The sequence below is a fragment of the Meriones unguiculatus genome, chromosome 7, assembly GCF_030254825.1.
Source record: "Meriones unguiculatus strain TT.TT164.6M chromosome 7, Bangor_MerUng_6.1, whole genome shotgun sequence".
Taxonomy (NCBI): domain Eukaryota; kingdom Metazoa; phylum Chordata; class Mammalia; order Rodentia; family Muridae; genus Meriones; species Meriones unguiculatus.
Window position 1 is genome coordinate 4,384,710 of NC_083355.1, and position 18,946 is coordinate 4,403,655.

General features: G+C 53.1%; 1 long non-coding RNA gene across 2 annotated transcripts; it reads left to right on the top strand.

Moving 5' to 3' along the window:
* The first annotated feature begins 1,576 nt into the window (after window positions 1–1,576).
* LOC132655088 (uncharacterized) lies at window positions 1,577–5,388 on the top strand. Of its 2 annotated transcripts, none has more exons than XR_009592687.1 (3): window positions 1,577–3,483; window positions 3,627–3,972; window positions 4,265–5,388. It is a non-coding gene; the product is annotated as an uncharacterized LOC132655088 (long non-coding RNA). The 2 variants fall into 2 exon arrangements; XR_009592688.1 differs by having other exon boundaries at window positions 3,627–3,798.
* The last annotated feature ends 13,558 nt before the right edge of the window (window positions 5,389–18,946 follow it).

The following is an 18,946-nucleotide window of genomic DNA, read 5'->3' on the forward strand; positions in this document are numbered from 1 at the left end:
TGGTCAGAGAGTCAGTCAGAACACACGCAGGTGGAGCGCAGATAAGCGCCAGGCGCCCCTTCTGCTCCAACCACAAGAGGATAATTGGTACCAGCTTCGCTTTCAAGAGGCAGGGCAGAGGGACGAGATGGTGACACCAGGAACTAGACAAGGCAGGGACTGTGATTCGGAGAGTAGGAAAGCCCTGAGCTGATGCAGCCCAGTGCCCTGGCATGGAAGCATTTTGGCGCCACTGTTTTGAAAGGTGAAGCCAGGGACAGGGGTATTCTTAACAGTCTGAGGCAGGAACATCCAGAGTCCTGTCTGCACATGGGCTGAAATTTTCAGTCTGAGTCATAAAGAAAAGGATGTGGTTTGGCAGGCTGCAAGGGTCCTTGCTGTATATCTGTTCGAGGTCTGAGCTATGAGCTGTGCAGGGGCCAGCAGAGGTGTATGGGGTCCTGGGGAGCCAGTGTGCTGCTGGAGGTCTAGATATTCCAGAAAGGGTAGGCTTCCCAGCTGCCCAGTGGAGAGGCCTTGCATCAGGTATGACCCCAAAAATCTGCCCCAGGTCTTCCCAAGACCATGTTCAAGCCCACAGTGGAGCTCCCAAATAAAGAAGAGAGGAAGTCCAATGAGATCACATGCCAGCTCTTTACAGGAAGGCAGCCTAGCCTAGAGCCTATCCTGTCATCCACACTGCAGCGCGTTAAAAACAACGAGACAGGCTCAGAGCTGGGATCATGCAGCTGAAAGACAGGAAAAACAGCAAACAGACTGCTCAGTAATCTAAGGATGAAATCTATTATTACACAGCGCCCAATAAAATCACCAGGACAATCTAGTAGGGACAGCAAAGCCTTTTCAACAAGAAGCATGGGAACCAACCGTGTAAGCTCCAAAATATTTCAAGACAGAGTGTGACTTAATCTCCAACATAAAGCCAAGACACTTGTAAATGAAAACATAAACGAGCATGTTTATGACCATGGAGTCAGCAAAGGTTTCTTGAAGGTGGAGCTAGGCTGGACCACTTTCTGACATCAGCGACCAAGGCAGGTGCTTGGCCTGCCTTTCTCGTGGGTTCCGGATCGTGGTGCTTGCTGCCGAGAGGAAAGCCATGGCACCCTCCCAGGCAGACATGCATATTTAGTCCTGCTACGACTACCCAATGAAGGTGTTAAGTTCAAGAAAAACTGAGATGTGTGCAAGAGAGGCCGGCCCCCAGACAAGACAGGCCCCCCAACAGATTCCCAGAAGCCAGTACAAAACGGAAATGGAACAGGAAAACGCTGCTGTCTGCCGCTTCCTTGGGGAAAGTTAGAACTCGTTACATGAGACTGAACAATGGATGTTGAGATCCATTCAAAACAAAACTCATTACACGAGAAATACTGAATAATGAACCTTGAGTCTTGTGTTTACAAACCAGGAAGCTGAGAACAAGGAAGGGGACCCTAGATCCCCCCAGCTGGTGCAGTGAGGAACCAGGCCTGTTGAAATAACTTGCCTTGTGTTACAAGAATCGTCTGAGAAACCTAATGTGTATTTATGAAGCCGAAAGGGTTTTAGAACTGAACAAAACTGCCAGGGCAGCTTAGTGCCCCCTGCTCGCCTGTAGGATGAGGAGACTGAGACCTCTGAGGTGGAGGTCCCTGCACCAGGTCACCTGGCAGCCTGGCTCAGCGTTAGGAAGGGTGGACTGTACTGGGAAAGCGAACCTTGCAGTCCTGTGCTGTGCTGAGAGACGCCTGCTGAGATCACTGTTTTTTGTTTCGCTGGCTAAATTATGCAGACGTAAAAGGAATCATCTGTGGTAATATGCCTTACTTTAACAACAAATTATTCTAAACTAATGACTCATGTGGCTTCCCGCTACAGTGGCTTTGGCTTTCCTTGCATCTCAAGTTAGTGAGGGGTGTCCTTTCCTTTCAAAGTACAGGGCTCCTCCTGGGGTGCTGTGGCCCTTGGTTAAGCCCTCGTGTTGGGGTTCTCAGAAGCCATCTTAGTCTGCTATCATTGGCTGCGCTAGAAGCAAGGATATATGGTAGGTCAGCATGCCCTGCATGTGCTGCTCCAAGGCTTCAGGGCCCAGCCAACCTGCCCACACTGCCTCCTGTCCGTCCTCCTGTCTGTCAGCCTGTTAGTCTCACACCAAGCTCTTCTCTCACCCCTGATGTCCCCAGCCTCGCCGTTGTAGCCCTGGCGTCCCTCTTGACCCTAAAGCCCATCCTCATTGCAGCACGTCAGCAGCTTGGAGACTTCACTGCGGGCCCATCGCCCTGCCATCCACAGAGCGCTGGCTCCCACATCAGCACTAGCTGGTGTTTCCTAGAATAGGACCTGAAGTGTGGCCCATTCCCACTGTACTGTGTAGCAGCTTGCTAAAATACAGGTCTCAGCCCGTTCCTGCTTCTATAACAAATGGTACTAGAGTCTGGATGATCTATAAATGACAGAAATGGATTGCTCACAATTCTGGAGTCCAGGGGTTGAGGGGTCCAAGGTCAAGGCCAGCACTAGAGCCCTGACGGCTCAGTTTCCGAGATGGCACCTTGCTGCTGTGCTCTCGTGTGTTGGAAGGTCAACGGCTCCTCTGCCCCTCTTTCATCTCGTTTGAAAGAGTGGTCCCTCCAACCTACTTACCCCAAAAAGGGCCCACCTTTTCACACTACCACGCTAGGGATTCAGTTCCAACCAATTCTGTAGAGATGTCACCTCAGAGCACGGCGATGTGAGAGGTATACTGAGACAAACATGTGACGGGCACACATGTTTAGAATGTCGTGGTGGTGATTGAGAGATCCTGGGACCCAAGCCTAGACAGTGAGCTGCTCAGAGTGGGGACCAGCCACAGCTGGATGGGTTTCAGGCAGCAGGCCGTGGGATGCCAAGGAGAGGAAGCCGGGTCTGCTGGGTCATAAAATGGAAACTTCACAGATCAGTTTCCTCTCCAGAGACATCTCAGAGACAGAATTTTGGACAGGATGAAGTGTCATTCTGATGCATCTTGAAGGAGAGAAAAGAAAAACAAACAAACAAACAGATATTTGAGGGGCAAATTGTCCAGATACAAGGAACTGAAAACTGACCGTGTAAGCTCCAACCGTGTAAGCTCCAAAATATTTGTTGTTTTTGTTTGTTTGTTTGTTTGTTTTAAGCCAGCTTTTTAAAAGTCCTTCTGTTGAAACCCTGCTTTACATTTGGCTGGTTGAACTCTGCATTGAAGGTAGACAGAGTGCTTAGCTGTGAAGGACATTTGAGTCTTTGCCCTGGCTCTCAAATCAAGATGGCTGAAGCACAGAGGGGCGGGACTCGGGAGATGGCTCTGTGAGTAAAGTGTGTGCAGTACAAGCATGAGGACCCGAGTTCAATTCCCTGGAGCCCACACAATGCCAGATACGGCAGTACACCCCTGTAACCTCAACCCTCCTATGGCAAGAAGGAGGTGGAGACAGGAGAATACTTGGGAGTTCTGGAGCCAGCAGCCTGGAGTACGATGCAGTAAGTAACAAAAGACCCTGTCTCAGAGGGGGTGGAGGGTGAGGACCAACCCCCAAGGCCGCCTCCCCCCCACACCCAGTCTTTACACGAGTGCCATGACACATGATACGCTTGTACATGGCACCCACACCACCCCCACACAGAGAAGTTGTTCAAGTTCACGGAAGTGAGAGAACGGAGGAGAACTTCACGGGGAGTGGGAACTGAACTGGTCCCTGCTGAGCCTGGCAGCCCTTCCCTTTCCTGCAGGCCTGTGGTGGCCTCCTAAACACCCACTCACTCTCGGCCAGCACCTGTCTGCACAGCTGCACTCTGGTGAGCGTCCTCGAGGCTCTACGTGTCTGTCTGTCCACCCCCTTCAGGCAGCACTGGATGGACCTAGTGCAACCCGGAGCACAGGACCATTCACAGTGCTCTCGGCAGACCGCAGTCCAAGACGCATGTGGTGTGTTCCCTCCCGTCTCACCCTCTGGTGCACGTCTTGGGCCTGTATGTAATCGCTGTTTAGCTTTCCACGACTGAGAGCTTTGTGGGGGGGGGGGCAAAGGGTGTTGCCAGCCGGTCCCTGCTGGTCTACGAATTAAATCCGGTCATGTCATGTAAAACGTAGTTAAGCAAAACCAACACAAAGACCTAAAAATGTAGGTGATTGGGATTCATTGCACTCTGCAGCCAGGCTGTTGTACAATAATGCGTATAATAAGAGTGTAATAATACATGGTATTATTAATGTAATAATCATATAGAACAATGTGTACTAACCAGCGCAAACAACTTTCAGGTCTGCACATGTGCTCAGCACATACACTGTTGGTCCACCTGTCTCTGCTATCCCACCTCCCATGAAACATTAGCTCCTCACCTGCCCCCAGCCCCTGCTGATCCTGACCCCCGTGGTCCCCGTGAACCGACCGCTCGAGGGACCTCACAGATGGCAACAGATGATTCTTGGCTTTCGGGACTAGCACGTTGCACTCTGCAGGCACCATCACGCTTCGTCTTGCTGTTTTGGGCATCGGTGGTGCTTTATTGATGGGTTCAGTGTCAGCTTCTTCAGAGGTGCCCAGGAGAGAGGACTCGCTGTTCCAGGCCGCCACCAGGCAGAGCCTACGTGGAAACCTGCCACCTTCTGCACTACCAGGTTCCTCTGGATTCGAGGCCTGGAGGCCCCGTGTCTTCCAGGACCTACGTTGACCTTAGCCTGGCTCTCCCGGTCCCCCCACGGTGCTGCTCACCTCCAGGACTGCGGCCTCGCCTTTGCCCTACATCTAAACAACATGTTTCCTTTCCTGCCAGCGGCCTTTGAGGGCATTCCCATGACTTCCGACTGAAGACCTCCAGCTTCCTTTGCCTCGCTGACCTTCAGCACCCCAGGCTTCCCCTTGGGACCAGGTTCTGCCTGTGGGGTTACTCGCCACCTTGTTTCCCTCACAAATTACAAGGACCACGGGGAGCCCTGCTCCTGGCACTCAGAGCACCGAGCACAGTGAGCATGGCCTGCCCCTTCCTATCTCAGGTGCAGCCAGCCCCGGGTGGGTGTTTTCACACACTCACAATACTTGTTTGTGTGCGCTGACGTCACCATAGGCACTGCAGTGTTGTGTGAGTGATTGGAAGTCACTCAGAGGACGTCCCTACACACAGATCCCTCATCTTTACAAAGAAGGGACCGGAGCTCCTCCGGGCTTTGGTGGACTTTGTGGAGCTGGTGTCCTGTGGTTTCTACACGACACCTAGATTCGCGTGAGTTCAATCATCTTTTTGTCACTCAGATTGGACTTCCTAGTAAATTGCATCCTCCGCCCACAGTGATGTTTTGGTCCCTGCCTTAACCACAGAGCACATTTGCAGCAATGCCCTGTGCCCTGTGCTACCAACACGTGCATTTTATAATGTTAAGTTTCATTGTTTCTATGGTTTGCTAATAAGTTTAATTTCTTTTTAATTGAGCAGGGTCAATGTTTTTTTTCAAATACCTCTCAATATTGAAGTGATCGTGTGGTTTCCCAACTTAATTTACCCATTGATGACTCTCGGGCATTGAACCATCCTTGCACTCTGAAAGGAGCCCAGCGGGATGCAGCATCAGTTCTGAAGCAGATGAGTTCTGCCTGTGGCCAGGAGAGTCTGGGATCTTGGGCTTCTCAGGGCCTCAGACCCTTACTTTTCTTCCCTCTCTTGTTTAGGCTTTGCCACAGCCATGCGCTAGATCTAGAAGTATGCCCTGCTCAGGTCCTGTGTGTCGTCATAAAAACGTGGACATTGCCTGTGCCCAGGAGGTTTGTCAGAGCCTGGAATTCCAGAGGCCCCACATCAGAGTAAGGCTTCTGCCCAGTGGCTCCTCTGGGGTACTCCAGGCCTCTCCTGACCTCTGACGTGGCTGTTGCTTCTGTTGCCTAAGCTCCGTCTGCATATTTGCGGTGTCCTCCTGCCCACATTTTCCCTTGTGTAAAGATGCCAGTCAGCTGGATCTGGGCCCACCGACTCCAGCATGACCTCATCTTAGTGCTGACACTACTCGCAGATACGGTGGTCTGCTAGCACTGAAGCCTGCGGGGGTGGGGGGCACAGTAGAACCAGGCAGCAGGTGGGGACAGGCTTCATGATGCCTCATGATCCCTGGGATGGCTGCTTGCTTCACACTCCCGCCTCCCTGAGGCCCGGTGTTCTGTGGTCCGGCAGCACACAGCATCAGGGTGCACAGGCGTCTGGGAAGGGCTGGTAATGTGTGCAAGGTCCAAGAGGAGGGGTGGCTCCGCGTCCCCAGAGCACCTGGAGGGCTCTAGGCACACTCGTGGGAAGATGTGTTGGTGACAGCATAGAATAAGCAGCTATTACGTGGAGGAGTCCGTTCAGATCTGTATCTTCCAGTCTGCATATTTGTAATCATATTTACATCCTCAGTCCTAATTATTATTGTTACTCGTGCTTCTATCTAGACCTGTCTCTTAGCCATTTGTTTGTTTTGTTGGGTTTTTTTTCTTTTTTTCTTGAGACAGGAGCTCACACCCAGGCTGCTCTCAAAGTCAGGACACCTCCCACCTGAGTGCTGGTCCACAGACGGGCACCACTGTGTCCAGCTGCTGAGCTTCTATTTTCTTTTAAGGTTTATATACTTTTAACTGTGTGTGTACATGCGAATGTATGCCATGTAAGTGCAATGCCCGCAGAGGCCAAATGAGGGCATTAGACTTCCCAGGACTGGGGTTAAGGCAGGTGTGAGCTACCCAGTCCGGGTTCTGGATACCAAACTGTCCTCTGTAAGAGGCGGTATGTGCTCGTAACCTCGGAGCCATCTCTTCGGCCCCCTCCGTCTTTCAAATGGCTGGATTCTGTGTGTTTCAGATGTGGGCTGTGTTGTCCCTGGGGCCAGGAGGACTGTTCCACGGTTGCTCTTCCTTACCTGCAGCCTAGCTTCCCTGGGGTGCTTGGTTAGGGCTCGGCTCTGGCACAGGCTTGGCTTGTGTGCTGCATTTCTCTGATTTACGCTGGGTGTGAATCCACCTTTCCCAGCCAGCTGTGCGCAAACGTGAAGCTCTATTTTAATGCTTCCTCGGCTCTTTTGACAGTGCCTCTCTCCTTCTTAGCAACGAGAAAACCAAACCAAACTTAACTTAACCTGTAAACAGGCCTGTCAGGCATACTCCCCCTTCCCCACCTTGCTGATAACCAACTGGATTAACTTGGTTGCTCTCTGATAAACATCAGCCCCTGTTTAAGTCCTAGGCCCACAGCTTCTGGCTGGCAGGAGTTCTGCTGCTCCCGGGGTTGTCTGTCCCCTCCTAAGAGCCACAGCTGCCTGCTGGCTGTCTGGCCGTGGTGAAGGGATGGAGCAGGGAGGCCTCTGTAGCTGTCACTCTGGTGGCAAGGGGCTGCGGCACACTGGAAGGTTCGGTAGGTCATCCCCTCCTAGTCTCCCAGGGTTAGCTTCCTACAGATGTGGCTGCTCATTGCCCATCTGCTTCCTCGATCAGAGAGCCCTCCCAGCCCACGAGCCCTGCAGGACAGTCCTGTGGTTGCCTCCTGTGGCCTCTCTCCCCAGAGGAATCTGGTGACTTATTGCTCCCTCACTTGGGCAGGTGGAGGCAAGCCCCTGTGTCCCCACCTACTCACTCACCCGCCACTAGTGCGTGTCATGCCCCAAGCGTAGACATGGGATGCATGCTGCTGTCTGAGCTCAGGGTCCTGGAACATAGAGAGACTACCTGGCGGCCGTTTGGGGCTGGGGAGCTGCTGGAGGAGGACAGAGTGACAGCAAAGCTGCAGGTCTTCCTTGCTTTGATTTGCAAATCTATTATAGACAGGCTCAGAGAACCCTAACCTGCTCAAGGTCGGAAGATGTTTGGGGACAGAGAAGGACAGGAAGGAAGCAAGGAGGGACAGTAGTGCTGGCTGCAGCTTGCCTTTGCCTTTGAACAGCTCATGGAATGACTGGCCACAGCCAGTTACAGCTTGCCTGTGACCTGGCTGCTTGTCCCAGGAGCACAGTCCTGGCTAGGCTCTCTGCAGATGTGCACCGCACCTTAGGACGTGCTTCCTCACACGCGGAGCCCTGGGCAGGAGCATCTTCGGGCAACTTGGCTTAACACACTTGTTCTCTGCATTCTTCACATGGTTTACGTCGTAGCGTTCAGTGATCTGGTGGCTGAGCTCCTGGGTGGGACCTAGTTCCTAGTTCCCAGTATGACCTAGTTCCTTTTGTTCAGCCGCTTTTCTCCTTTGGAGGTCCTGGGCTTCCAAAGCATCAGAAGAAAATCCAGTCAGTGGGCAGCAGACTGCTTTCTGTTGGGCTGTTTGTTTTTGATACAGATTTTTCACGTGACCCAGGCTAGCCTTAAACTCACTGTGTAGCCGAGGGTGATCTTAAGCTTCCAGTCCTCCTGTCTCCACCTCCAAGTGCCAGCCACCACTGTCAGTGTTGTGTAGCACTGAGGACTGAATCCAAGGCTAGGAACGTGTTCTGCCTACGTCCCCAGCCCCAGAGGAGGATCCTCCCATTCTTAACACCTGTAACGGTGTCTGCAGTGGGACCCCAGATTCAGCGTTGTTCAAAGTTGCTGCGGTGGCTCATACGCTGAGCTCAGGAAAAGGGTTACCTATGTGGTGGCCAGCTGGCCAGATGTCCCCACTGGCAAGAGCCACACAAGCAGCAAGGCCCCTCCAGGGAGAAAGTGGGAGAGTAACAGGCAGGCAACCGCCAGGTAAGGAAATGCTTCCAGACAGACATTCATGCCTGGTGACTGACTGGCTCTGCCAGTCCTGGGAGCCCCCCAAGGTGATGGTATGCCAACTCTAGCCTGTAGGGTCAGGCCAGGGAAAGGGTTCCAAGCATCAGCCTGGCAGGCCCCATCAAGACCACAGCTAATGCAAGTTACCTTCTGCCAAGGGGAACCAGATGGCTGACGGGGTCTCGGCAGCCTTAGGTCCAGGGTGGCCATGCTCAGCCTGAGTCTCCATCCCAGCCCCAGTCCTCGTCAGAGGCCTGATCTGGCCAGGGCTGGGAGTAGCAGTGTCTCACTAGGAGTCACCTGGCTGGGCCGGGACTTCAGTAATTTATGCGGCCATTCCTGGAACATTCTATCACACACCTGTAGCTGGTTTTGGTGTCTCTCACCTCTCTTTGGAGTTGAAGGACAGCAGTTGGCTGTGTTCCGGGTATCCCCAGGCATGTTTTACACTAGCCAGTGAGGTATAAACCACCGGAGTCATGGGCTGACTGCAGCGTGGCAGAGCTGGCTTTCTCTGGCTTTTGATGCACTGCCAGGCTTACATAGTGTCTTAGTTCCTGCCAAATCCACACTTCCCTTGTGGGTGTTCAGGTCTGTTGTCACCTTCTCAAGCAGGGAGGGTGCTGGGACCAGCCAGTGCTGCCCCACCCAAATGTTTCCCACTCTGTGCCTTGCTGTGGCAGCAGGGAGTACTGTGCAGAGAAGGCGAGGCATGCTCGCTGTAAGCTTGTGAAACCCACTGCTGAGGCTGGAGAGGTGGCTCAGCGGTTAAGAGCACTGGCTGCTCTTCCAGAGGTCCTGAGTTCAATTCCCAGCAACCACATGGTGGCTCACAACCATCTATAGTGAGATTTGGTGTCCCTTTCTAGCATGTTGGCCTATATGCAGACAGAACACTGTATATGCTATAAAAAGAAAGGAAGGAAGGAAGGAAGGAAGGAAGGAAGGAAGGAAGGAAGGAAGGAAGGAAGGAAGGAATTGCTGCCATAAGGACCCCAGGACATGAAGGAGGAATGTGGCTGGCTGGGACGGGCCAACCCTTGCTCAGCTCAGACCCGTTCCTGCCTCACACTGGTCTACCAAAGCCCTGAAGGTAGTAGCTCAAACTGACAGCATTTTGGGTCTCTTTGTACCGCTGAGAACTCAGACACCCTGTCAAAACATGGGTGTAGATGTGAGTGTCTGTTTTCCTCCAAGGTTCAGGTGATAGCAAACCCCAAGGTGGCAGCATGAGGGGCTCTGGGGGAAGGGATTAAGCCCCAGGCTCTGGCTCCTGATGGAGGCGGCTTAGAGAGCCATTAGGAAGGAGAGTGGAGAGAACACCTTGGTGCCTTCTGCTCTTCAAGATGTCTGCAGTTTCTGCCTCTTTCTCCTTCCACTGTGTGATGCTCCGGGAGGGACCCTCGGCGGGTATTATGTGAGGCGAGGGTTGGCTGGGTATCGTGCCAGGCTCCGGGAGGAACCCTCACTGGGTATTGTCAGCCAGCACCTGGATCTTGGACTCCCACCTCCAGAGCTGTGTGAACAGTCTAAGGCTGGGATTGGGAGTCTTGTCCTGTGTGTGGCTCTGAGCATCTCGGGTCCCCTCAGCAGGGCCGGCTCCCCTGTGTGTTCTTCTGTTCCTCGCTTCAATGTTCGCCAGGTCTTGACATCTTTCGATGTCCATGCAGTTTTCTCCTACAACATGTTGTTTTAGAGTCCCTGAGATCAGCCAGAGCGACTGTCTTAGCTGGGGTTTTATGGCTGTGAAGAGGTACCATGAGCACAGCAGCTCTCGTAAAGGAAAACATTTAGTTGGGGCTGGCTTACAGTTTCAGAGGTTTAGTCCATCATCATCATGGCGGGAAGCATGGCAGCCTGCAGGTAGACAAGGTGCTGGAGAAAGAGCTGAAATTCTACATCTTCACCTACAAGCAGCAGGAAGAGACTATGTTCTAGACTGGGCAGGGCTTGATTACAAAGCTCAAAGCCCATCCCCACAGTGACACACTTCCCCCAACAAGGCCACACCTCCTAATAGCATTGGTCAATGGGCCAAGCACTGAAACAGGAGAGTCTATGGGGACCATACCTACTCCAATTACCACAGGGACTCATAGCTAACGTCTGTTATCATGACTCAGATGCCCAAGGGGGCAAGAAGGAAAAAAGACACACGTGCTCCAGAGAAATCCATGCTCCAGAGAAATCCTCTTTATTCCCTACCCCTTATAGAAGGGGCGACCAGCCTCATCCTCAGCGAGAAATTCAGGAACATGCATGAAACGAGGCAGAGAACATTGGATCCGCAGCCCTGTCGCACAGAGCCTGCTGCCTGGGGCAGCTCCCATGGCCCACCAAAGCCTTGCCATGTGGGTCCACCTGGCTCTCCAAGCTGCTTTTGCACAGTTTTTGTGTGACTGAACATTGGCCAGCAGTCTAGTCACTGGCCTTCCAGCAAGCCACCCAGGAGGGGGAGGTGGTAAATATTGACTGGGGAGGATTTCTGACTTGTGTCCGTGGGGGCATGCCGCAGTTGTGTCCCCAGTGCGCTGGTGTTCTGCTGGCGGGTCCTTTAAGAGATGAGGCCTCCAGCTTTGGAGGTGGCTCAGCAGGTGAAGATGCTTGCCATTAGGCCTGAGATGGCCCGACTGTGATCCCTGGGCCCCATGCTGTAGAAGGAGAGAAACAACTCCCAAAGGCTGCCCTCTGACCTCCACATACAGGCTGTGGCACCCATAACTAAATATAATAACGAATTTTAAAAGAAGAAACGAGGCGTCATGAGAGGTGATTGGGTCCCTGGGGTGCTACCTTCAGGGTGAGTTGAGGTAATTCTCAGGGGACCCTCACTTCTCACAAGAGGTAACAGAGTGAGCCAGGACCCTCCCCGCGCACAGGCTTCCTGGCCCATGTGTGGTTAGCTCAAACGTGCTCCCCTGTGCTCCTCCTGCCTCCACCTTCCAGCAGAATGGCCTTCGCTATCAGACTCTCACGATTCAGAGCTCTTTCTTCTAGAGGCCATCCTTAAGTGCCTCGTGATACCCACGAAGAGACTCATACGGGGCCATCTAGCCTACCCTGAGGTTGAAAGTGTGACTCAGAAACAGACTCTATCAGAGGCGACCAGACCACCCATTATGTAACCCCTAAGTTTGCGTATTTCCTTGACATGCAGAAAAAGGCCCTGTAGACCTAAGAGCATTAGGCAAGGGATGTTGTGAGATTGTGAAATGTGCCTGCTGCATGTCACTAAATCAAAGCCAAGTCTGAAAGTGTGGGGTGCAGTCCCAGCGGGGAAGTCCCTTCTGAAAGGTAGACTTGACCATGAGCACTATCCTTTTTTCTCTGCATATAGCCCTGGCTGTCCTGGAACTCGCTCTGTAGACCAGGCTGGCCTCAAACTCAGAAATCTGCCTGCCTCTGCCTCCTGAGTGCTTTAAAGGCCTGCACCACTGGCTTTCTTTCTTTCCTTCTTTCCTTCTTTCCTTCTTTCCTTCTTTCCTTCCTTCTTTCTTTCTTTCTTTCTTTCTTTCTTTCTTTCTTTCTTCCTTCCTTTATTCCAGACACTGTCTCATGAAACTCACTCTGTAGCTTAGGTCGGAAGCTCACAATCCCTCATCCTCTGCCTCTGCCTCCCAAGTACAGGGATTGCAGGTAACACCAAGCCTGACTGGAGCCATTGACTTTGAATATTGCTGCACTCAGAAGCATCTGTGGGGCCCCAGGGATGCAGGATGTGGTCATGCCAGTCATGCCAGGAGTGCCTGCCATCTCTCCATCTCCAACCTCTCAGGGCAGGACAGAGGGTGCTGTCTGGATGAAGGTGGAGAGGGGCGGGATGGGTGCCTAAGGCCAGACCCTGAGTCCCGTTACTCCATGTCAGCTCCTCTGCATCCCACTGTCTATAGCAAATCACAAGGCCAGGCCACATGCATGGGACAGATGCCCACCTCCTACAGGAAGTCACCCCGGGGCACGTGGTTGCGGTGCTTGCATCTGAACTTCCGCTGTGGACCTCCTGTTTCTTGCTTCCCCTTGGGGAATTTATGTCCACCCCGCTTCTCAGACAAGAGGCGACTCCAAGTCCTTGGTGTGAAATGCTTCCCGGTGCCACCCGTACCTGCTCGCTGTGTTCCTCCTTGGGCCCCATTTATTCCCTGACCACTGTCAACACCCGCTATTTCAGTAACGCCCAAAGCGCTGTGCCCACAGCAGTCCTGGGGCTCCCTCTGGCGATGGCCACCCACCCTTCCTGCCTTTCTCCTCCTGCCTGCTGTGTGCAACCCACCCCATTCTGAAGGCTGCCCTCCCGCTGCCTTGCTCCAACCTCCTCTGGCACTCTGCCCTCTGCTGCCTATGTTAGCTTCCAGTTTGATGTTTGCTTCCTGTGAGGGCCTCAATCTGGTGATCTCGAGTGGCAAATTCACAGGGGCGCCGCCGGGCAGACGTGCACAGGGAATTCTGATGGCCGAAGCTGGGGCAACGGTGACAGGGCCTGGAGCCCACAGAGTGTGATACATGGACATGTGTGTCACTCAGGACACCATGCTCCTGTGAGAAGCAGGAGAGGAATCTCAGCATCACGGGGACCACAGCCTCCTTGCGGTGTGTGCTGACGGAAGAGGGAGGGAGCTGCGGTGAGTCAGGCAGAGCCGCTCCTCCAGTCACGTGTCCCCTGTCCAGAAGACTGCTCCAGTGTGCAGCCCCGGGAGCGCAGGGGTGTGGTCAGTCACTGCACACCACAGCTGGAGTCTCCGGTGCTTCAGAAAGTTTATTTTCATTCCTGTGTGCACACATGTGTACGTAGGTGGGTTCACATATCCTGTTGCACATGTGAAGATCAGAGGACAGCTTAGGGTAGCCCGTTTTCTCCTTCCATCACCTGGGTCCTCCGGATCAAATTCAGGTCATCCGTCAGAGCAGCAGGTAGCTCTACCCACTGAACCATCTCGCTGGTCCACTCTTACACTTCTGAGACCATGTCTCATGTGGCTCAGGCTGGCTTCAGGCTCACTGAGTAGCCGAGGAGGACCTTGAACATCTAATCCCCTCTCCTCTACCTCCCAAGTGCTGGGATGACAGCCATGTCCCAACCGCCCAGGGCCTGGGGTGCTGAGGTTAACAAACCCAGAGAGCTAAGAGCACTAGGCAAAGGCTTGTGAGATGGCTCAGAGGTTAAGAGCACTGGCTGCTCTTCCAGAGGTCCTGACTCCCAGCAACCACACGGTGGCTCACAGCCATCTAGAATGTGATCTGGCGCCCTCTTCTGGTGAGCAGGTGCACGTGCAGACAGAACACTGTATATGTAATAAATCTTTGAAGAGTACTAGGCAAGCATTCTGCACTGGGATGTCTCCAGCCCTAAGAACGACTCAGAGGGTGACAAGCCTGCCTTCCAGCACATGTTGACTCACTTGGTTCCTGAGGGGGCTGCCTTGCCAGCTCCCAGCCTCACACGCAGGTCACATGTACAGCTAACATGCGGTTGGTTAAGGAAGGAAGGGTTTCTCTGGGCTCATACTTGGAGGGCACAGTCCATCTTGGTGGGGAGGACTTGGAGGCAGGAGCACAAGGCAGCTGGTCACATTGCACCTGAGGGCAGGAAGCAGAGAGGCAAGTGCTGGTCATCAGCTCAATCGATTCAGTGCAAGACCCCTGCCCAGGGGTGGCGAGGCCACATCCAGGGTGGACCCTCCCTCCTTAGTCAAACCTTCTCGTCTGAGCTTATCCACAAGGCTGCGCAGTAATAGTTATCCCTAGAAACACCAGGGGACACAACCAGAGCTGTGTTTCCAGAGAGCGTCTAAGTCCAGTGAAGTTGACCATAAAGATGGGCAGTCACGGTGCCTCAGCAAGGTCCGCAGAGAACGGGGTTGGAGTCAGAGGAACCAGCCTCTGGACTAGGCTTGGCCACTTGCTTTGTGGACTGCACTGGAGGGCGATCCTCTCTGGGAGCTTGCTTACAGGGGTGGGGAGTGTTCAGATACCCCCTGGAAGGTCACTGGAAGATTATCAACTTGACACAAGCTAGAATAACAGGCCTCAGATCTTAGCACAACTGACTCCATGATGGAAGTACCATTCGGGCCAAAAAACTCAGCATGTAGACAGCACCACCTGCCAAAACAAAAACAAAGACCTACTCCCTTAAAGTCCGAAGTTCTGGGAAAGTCTATATTCTAACTGTGCTTTTTTTTTTGCTCCTGTGGTTCCACTTCTGGCTAACTGTTCTTATTAACTGAAGAAGTATGTCATTCAGGATGTGATTTTGTACTTAAAAGTTTACCCTGAGAAAGTCCAAGGACTGCACTAGGACCTCAAACACCTATTGCAGTCGCTGGCTGGCTAATGAAGACTTCCTATGGTGCTGGTTCCCAGCCTTCTTAATGCTGGGACCTCTAATGCAAGTTCTCATGTTGTAGTGACGCTAACCAAAATTATTGTCTTTGTTAGTTCATAACTGTAATTTTGCTATCATTATGAATCATGACATAAATATCCGATATGCAAGATACCTGAAATAGGGCCCCTGTGAAAAGGTCGTGCAACCCCTCAAAGGGGTCTTGACCCACAGGTTGAGAACCTTTGTTCTATTGGCTTAAACCTGTATCTAAGCAGTCTTTTCTGGTGGATGCCACTCAATGTTTCTGGAAAAGTTTCTCTTAGTTGAGAAAATGTGTCCTTAAGAATGGCCTACAGGCAAATCTGTTGGACATGTTCTTGATAAATGATTGATGGGGAAGGGCTGAGCCCACTGCAGTGGGCCTGGCTTCTGTAAGAAAGCAGGCTGGGCAAGCCAGTAAGCAGCGCCCCTCCATGGCCTCTGCTTCAGTCCCACCTCCAGGCTCCTGCCTTGAGCTCCTGCCCTTACTTCCCGAGGGCTGTAAGCTGAAACAAAGCCTGACCTCTGTTTTAGGCTCTCTGTAGCTCTAACAAAACACCATAACCCAAAGCAACTTGGGATTAGTGCTCAGCCTGCCTTCTGAAGACCAGTCAGAAGCAAAAAGGGAAGCCCTCGTGAAAGGCAAGCCTAGCTGCTTTATCAACTAGCGACTTTTTATTTTAACAGTGTATTCTCATCAATAAACAAAGATTCCACCCAGGACAATAGCCTTTGGGAACAGGGGAGCACATGGTTCCTGCCCAGAGGGATCTTGGAAGGCAGAGCTTTCTGCCACCCATGAAGCTCAGCCAGAGACGAGGAAGGTTCGCTGTTAACTGGGCAAGGTGTGGAGGAGGAGGCCCCATGAGTCCCACAAACCTAATGGTGCAGACAAGCTGGGGAGTCGTTAATCTTGTTGCAATTAGCAGCTCCCCAGCAGCAGCAGCAGCAGCGCACCCGTGGCTTTCTCTGTGTGGTGTTGATGTGGAAAGGGAAGGATGCAGAAGAAGCAGGAACACAGAGGGCTGCCTTCCCAGAGGCCCATCAACGTCACCGAGCAAACCAGGAAATGGAGGCAGGGGATTGTCACAGATGGCCTGGCTACGCTCTCTCAGGATGCCCAGTCTCTCCCACCAGAGAGCCTTCTCCACACCCTGGCTCTCTGCAGCTGCCAGTCATAGCCCATCACTGTCCCCCGGTGTGATGGCATTCTTGATTGTCAACTCGACTACACCTGGCATCAACTAGCGCAAGTGGCTGGGCACACCTGCGAGGATTTTAAGTCATTTCAAGTGTGAAGACCCTCGTTCAACACATCACGCGCACGTCCTTGGAATCTGTCCAGAGGCAGACGGACCCAGCTGAGCCCAGCTGCGTACTGCATGGCTTTTGTCTTGGGCTCAGGTATATCCCGATTTCTAGTTTGCTTTATTAACAGTTTCCAAACCAAAGGGCCAAAACGCAACTCTGTGGGGCCTTGGCTCTCCTGGACCAGGATGTCCCCACTTGCCTGTACTTAGACCCTGTGGGAAATATAACAAATTCATGAGGCTGGTGAAAATACAGCAGTTTTGAATATACTGTTATATCGAAAGGGTTGCCAGCAGAGAGAGGGCAAAAATGGCTGGAGTGCTGCTTTGGTGCAAGACAGGGGTTTCCATAGTTACGGGATCCTGAGACAGTCCTGTCACATTTTCCCTAGGCCAGGATTGCCCCTCCCCAAACTCCCCATCGCACTGGTTCACCGGTCTTACCTCTCAGAGCTCCTGTCATGCCAGTGGCTAGCCCTCAGAGTGCCCGGCCTTGCTCCCTCAACCCCAAGGTCTGTTTTCATCCCAACATTTGTGAGCCCTTTCCCTCACTCCTGCTTCAACCCACACTGGCGTTTTGAAAGCTTCGCTTCTGTCTATCTAACCCCATTAGTTCCGGAAGCTTCCCAGGGGCCTCTCAAGGGTAGAAGTTCTTGATCTATCCTCAGCAAGTCAGTGAAAATTACAAAATATCTTCTATCTCATAAAAGCAGATTGCAGGCACCATGGTTCTTGGACCTGACAAGACACAGAGTGAGGGTGTGGGAGAGGGGAGGAGACAGCCTGGGCCTCGGCTGGGGAGCTGAGAACTGAGCTGGGCCATCCTCCACAGGTACCCCCAGGTACCTCAGCCAGCTTCTCACAGATACAGACGGGGAGCTGGAGAGAGAGCAGGCTCGGGGGCAGTCATGTCTCTAGTCCCAGGAGCCTGATGCAAGGGCTCCCATGGACCTGAAGGTGCTAATGCTAGCCGTGCTGAGAGCAGACCACACCCTCTGCCAGATCCCTGAGGACAACCCTTCCTGCCCACCCCCCAGCTCAGACCCCTGCTGTTACACAGTAGACAAGGCTCTCCTTATCCAGCCTTCCGTAACCACAGCCCCTCCAGGACCTTGTCCTGGGCCTGCTGGAGCAGGGTGACAAGGAGTCCTGCTGTCTCCCTCCCCCGCCCCCCGCCCTCCATGTTTCATGGAGTTTGAATGTGAAATGTCCCCCGTCGGCTTCTGTATCTGAACACAGATCACCATCTGGTGGTGGGCCCAGGAGCCCGCTTCCTTGCTGCTCTCGGCTTCTTGACTGCAGCCACGGTGTGGCTGACCACCTGCTGCCGTGCCTTGCCCACCATGGTGGACTTGCCCTCAGACTATGAACATGGATAATCCATCTCCTTAAAGGCCTCTGATCAGATTTTTGATCAAACAGAAAAGTAACTAATGCAGACCTACCCCCCCCAGGGGCAGCCACACAGGACTCGGCCCCTCTCCTCTGGGTAGGCTGGGCAAGGCCCTCACACTGATCTGTTGGGGGAACTGCCTGTAGAGACCCCAACTGAGGAAGGTCCCCAAGACTGCAGAGCCAGGGCATGCTGTGGTCCTGGACACCGGCCAGGTTGGGGTGTCCTTGAGGTCACACTGTCCTGCCTGGCCACTTAGAGTGTGGCTCTTCCTTTCTACTCAGAACTGGGGCAAGGACACCTCACTTCAGGCGGGGGGAGTGTCCTTTGCCCTCGCTGTCCTCAGCATGAGGACATGCCACCAGGCCAACACAGATGCAGGGGGGCCTGGCAGACCCAGATGGCCATTCCCCAATCTCCAGCCCCTGCGTTTCCGCCTCCCCCCACCCCTTCCTCAGCACTGCAAGCATCCCACACAGGGCAAGGCTCTGCTGTCTGAGTTAATGGCGGGTGAGTCTCCCTTTGGGAGGGGAGGGGCGTCAGACCACAAGCAGAGCTTTTCAGCTCCCGTCCTCCACCCCACATGGAAGGGGGAGGGCGGATTTCTCAGCTGGTGGCCCTGGCACAAGGACACCATTGCTGTGCCCATCCATCTCCAGCTAGGGGAGAGATGGTGTGGCCTCACACATGCCACTCTGGCCTCTTCTCCCAGCTTGGCGTGAGGCAGACAGCACGCATGCGTGGAAGGCCAGAGGCCCCCACTTGATCTAAGATATGGCACTGGAGGCAAATCTGTGCCATTATGAGTCGGGGCCATGCAGAGCCATGGAGTAAAGATCCTGTTGTTCCCCCCACCCCAGAGTGTCCTTTGGCATCTTTTTTTAAATAATTTAATTAATTTTTCTTTAAGAAATGTGGATTGGAGTCAATCCCTTGGAACTGGAGCTGCTGTATGGGTGCTGGGACTTGAACCTGGGTCCTGTGGAAGAGCAGACAGTACTCTAATCCACTGAGCCATCTCTCCAGCCCTTTGGTGTCTTTTATTTTTCATTTTGTGTATGGACATGGTACCACACTGTTGCAAGAGCAGAACAGCCATCTTCGTAGGCCCAGCTGTGCCTGCTCGCAAAGGGTCACCGCAGCTGGGCTCATTGATTGACACTCCCTC